Source organism: Canis lupus, chromosome 35 (assembly GCF_003254725.2).
Source record: "Canis lupus dingo isolate Sandy chromosome 35, ASM325472v2, whole genome shotgun sequence".
Lineage (NCBI taxonomy): Eukaryota > Metazoa > Chordata > Mammalia > Carnivora > Canidae > Canis > Canis lupus.
In genome coordinates, this window is record NC_064277.1 from 26,449,198 (window position 1) to 26,453,555 (window position 4,358).

Sequence of the window (4,358 nt, forward strand, 5' to 3'; positions counted from 1 at the left end):
ACAGGTGGCAGCTACCAATAGCCCCAGCAAGTAGCTCTGCATCATCACAATCTCCTGTGCGTGGACCCCCCAACCCATGCCCTGGCTCCCAGCACACTGCTGGCTGGCACTCCTGGGGCCCAAGAAAGGAGTAAATGCAGAAACCCCTGAATGACAGGGTCAGGGTAAATTAAAGAAAGCAGAGAAGACAGAGACAAGGGAGAACAGGTGAGGGGTCTGGAAGGGGAGACCACTTACAGAGGCTCAGGAAGGAGGGAGGGGAGAGTCAGGAGAATGTGAAACTCAGAATGCAAACAAATTGATTAGGATGATAGTTGAGGAGTAACACAAACAGCTGGCTTCAGTTTAGGTCACAAGAACTGGATATCACAAGGGAAGTAAAGGAGAGGACCCTGCTCCTTGGCGTGATGTTTTGTTTTAGGGCAATGAGATGTTCTGGAGGCTGATGGTGTTGGTTGCACGGTAGTGACTATACTAAAAAGCACTAAAAATAATAATAATAAAAAATAAAAAGCACTAAATTATACATTTTCAAAGGGTCTATGTAAACTCTCTCTCCAAAGGAAAACAAAGGAATAGTCTATTAGAAATTCAGCATGGTGATTCCATCTGGGGTGTGGGCACACGGAGCTTCTAGACACTTGAAACATTCACTCAATTATTGGTGGTCATGCCCAGGGTTGACTGTCTTACTCATTAAACTGTAGAGATATGCTCTACTCACACTTTTTTTTTTTAATTTTTATTTATTCATGATAGGCACACAGTGAGAGAGAGAGAGGCAGAGACACAGGCAGAGGGAGAAGCAGGCTCCATGCACCGGGAGCCCGATGTGGGATTCGATCCCGGGTCTCCAGGATCACGCCCTGGGCCAAAGGCAGGCGCCAAACCGCTGCGCCACCCAGGGATCCCCATCTACTCACACTTTTGTAAATGTATACAAATATGACAAATATTTAAAATATGAAAACAAACCAGGGAAGATACAGCAGCAGAAATCTCTAACAGGATGGAGATGCAACAGGATGGGAACACGTGTTAGGAGATGCTCAGGCTACCCTGCAGGCCACTAGGGTACTTCTGCCAGCTGCCCCCATGCCAAGCCGTCCTGAGGCCGGGGGTCATTGGCTAAGGCCAGAGAATCACCAGTGGTTCAGCCTCCTGCCCCATCCATGGCTTGGCCTTTTAGGCCTAATGCTCCTCTTTTTTTATAGAAAACATATAGTCACCTCCTCTAGGAAGCTTTCCCAATATATCCACCCAAACTGGCCCTTCAGCTTATTATAGACCCTATCCCCTCACTGAGTATGTTGGTATTCCTGACCTTGGAGGCTCGAGGTCTTCAATAATGTTCCTGTGAAGCCCTCAATGATTTTAATGGGCTTGGGGCCATGCTTGCCTCCTGCCTGTGAGCTTCCCAGGACGTGACTGGGCATGTGGACCAGATCCCCTAGCCAGACAACTGGCTTAGCAACTTGAGCAACCATACTGGTCTGTGAATGGGGTCCTTAGACACAAAGGGAAAACCTTTCTGGGCAGCGCAGGTGGCTCAGCGGTTTAGTGCCGCCTTCAGCCCAGGGCATGATCCTGGAGACCTGGGATCGAGTTCCACGTTGGGCTCCCTGCATGGTGCCTGCTTCTCCCTTTGCCTGTGTCTCTGCCTCTGTGTATGTGTGTGTGTGTGTGTGTGTGTGTGTGTGTGTGTGTGTGATGAATAAATAAATAAAACCTTAAAAAAAATAAAGGAAAACCTCTCCATAGACACAACATTCTGTCTCAAATCAGGTCCCTTGCAAAAAAAAAAAAAAAAAAAAAAAAAAAGGCACACAGAATACATGTAGTATGAATAGCTCTCCAAAATTCATCTGACAAATAGAGAAATGATCAACTCTACAGAGATAGCTACAACCTAAAAATCCATTATAAAAATACGTTACTTTGCTGGTTCTTCCAACAAATGCATAGGGACGATACAACACTTGGAACAGCACTCAGAACACAGACGCATCCACCATGTGGTCCTGAAGTAATCAGCTCAGTACTGCATGCTTTCCAGTAGCCTCCGCTGTGCTCAGCCCATCAGCCTGAGGCCCCCGTGTCCAGCACCGCCTGTCCCCCAGCAAGTCCTGCTGCCCCCAAAGCCTGCTGGACAGCACTGCCCAGGAGGAACATGAAGGGAAGGAGGTGCAGAGTGTGGAGGTGGAGTGCCTGGTAAAGGACACGGTGGAGACAGAAAAGGAGATATGTACCTGGGGTGAGCTGACCAGTACCAGGGGAGGTTTGGGACAACAGCTCAGGACACACTGCCCTCATCCTTCCAGGCTGGGGCAGGAAAATGGGCAACCAGAACTCCCCTGGGGGCTTCCTCCTTCTGGACTTCTCTGAACACCCAGGGCTAGAGAGAATCCTTTTTGTGGTTGTCCTCACTTCCTGTTGTGTTGTTCCTCACTCTGGTGAGCAACACCCTCATCATCCTGCTGTCTGTGCGGGACCCAAGGCTCCACTCCTCGATGTACTTTTTCCTCTCCAACCTGTCCTTCTTGGACCTGCGCTTCACCACAAGCTCCGTCCCCCAGCTGCTGGTCAACCTCTGCAGCCCAAAGACCACCAGCTTCCTTGGCTGCTCTGTTCAGCTCTTCATCTTTCTGTTCCTGGGGACCACAGAGTGCATCCACCTGAACATGATGGCCTTTGACCTCTACATGGCCATATGCCAGCCTCTGCACTATACCATCATCATGCCCCCGTTGCCTGTGCCGGCAGCTGGCGTCCATGGCCTGGGCCATCAGTCTGCTGGAGTCGGTGGTCCAGACACCACCCACTCTCCACCTGCCCTTGTGTCCCCACCAGCAGGGGAATGAGTTCGTGTGTGAGGTCCCAGCTTAATCAGACTGTCTGGTGGGGACACCACCTACAACCAGATCCAGATGGCTGTCACCAGCATCCTCATCCTGCTCATGCCCATCGGCCTCATCCTGGTCTCTTACTGTGCCATTGCCCAGGCAGTGCTGAGGATTAACTCAGCCAACCGGTGGAGGAAAGCATGTGGGACCTGCTTCTCCCCTCTCGTGGTGGTCACCCTCTTCTACAGATCAGCCATCGCTGTCTACCTCCAGCCCCAGAATGCCTATGCCCAGAAAGGGGCATAGTTCTTCTGTCTGTTCTGTGCCGTGGGCACTGCAGCAATGAACCCTCATTTACACCCTGAAAACCAAGGAGGTAAAGAGGGCTGTCAGAAGGTCACTGGGGAAGGACAGGGATACAAGGGAGAGCTGAGCCCGCTCCGTGTGCTTTCCAGTCCAGAAGCGGTCGTCAGGCTCCTGTCAGAGAAGCTCCCCACACCTGTGCCCTCACCCATCCCCCCACGCCCATGGACGATGGCTCTGTGTGTGTGTGTGTGTACGTCTGCATTTCTGTGTGTGCCCTGCCTGCGCGACAGAGCCTGGGCTGATGAGGGATGCACATCTCCATGTGAAGCAGTCTACAAATCAGATTACTTCCTCTTTGCTTTATTTTGTCTTTAATGGTCCTTGCCTCCACCATGATGTGCCTAAATCATCTGTCATAACATGGTTCCACCCCCATTTTGATCCCCGCCACATCATTTGCTTCTCTGCCCAGCTTTTCCACTTACTTATATTTTGCATTGTCCATCCACTCTTCCTCACAAAGGACAGCAGGAGGGCAGCTGAGGTCAGGCCAGCTCTGAAACCAGCCCAAGAAATGCAATTTAGACCGAAGATCCAAGCCATGCCTGCTCTCTTATGGTCTTCAAGTGTCCCAGCTCCTTAGCTTGGGAACAGAGGAGCCAAGGGAGAAAGAGGCGAGGGTCACCTGGGCACCTGCATTTCTCTCCTCCTACATCAGAGGACACCTGTGTGCCACTATATCTCTGCTCTCTACCGGATCCCCATGGGTGACTTCGGGACCTGCATTTCACTGCTCCACATCACTGGTCACCTCAGATCCAGCCTTTCTCCCTGCCCCCAACTCACAGGTCATCTCGGCCTCTCCATTCCCTCCCCCCGCCGTCCAGGGATCACCTCGGCCCTTCCATTCCTTCCTCTATTGTGCACAGGGTCACCTCGGCTCCTCCATTCCTTCCAGCAGCATCCACTGGTCACCTGGGACCCTCCATTCCTTCCCTGGCGTTCATGGGGTCATCTCTGCCTATTACTTCCCCTGTCACCTCGACCCCCCCTGCCTCCCCTAGTCTCCACTGGTCTGTTTGGCCCCTCCCCCACAGAGTCCAAGGTCACCTCGTTGCTTGCACCCCCTCTGCGCACCCAGGAGCCCCAGGTCGACCTCAGAGCCAGGGGCGCCTCTAGCAGGTGGGCTCTGGCGACCTCTGCCGTCGA

At 52.2% G+C, this 4,358-nt stretch overlaps 1 pseudogene; it reads left to right on the forward strand.

The window, feature by feature from the left end:
- The first annotated feature begins 2,335 nt into the window (after positions 1-2,335).
- On the forward strand, positions 2,336-3,276 carry LOC112674454 (olfactory receptor 2H1-like; annotated as a pseudogene).
- The last annotated feature ends 1,082 nt before the right edge of the window (positions 3,277-4,358 follow it).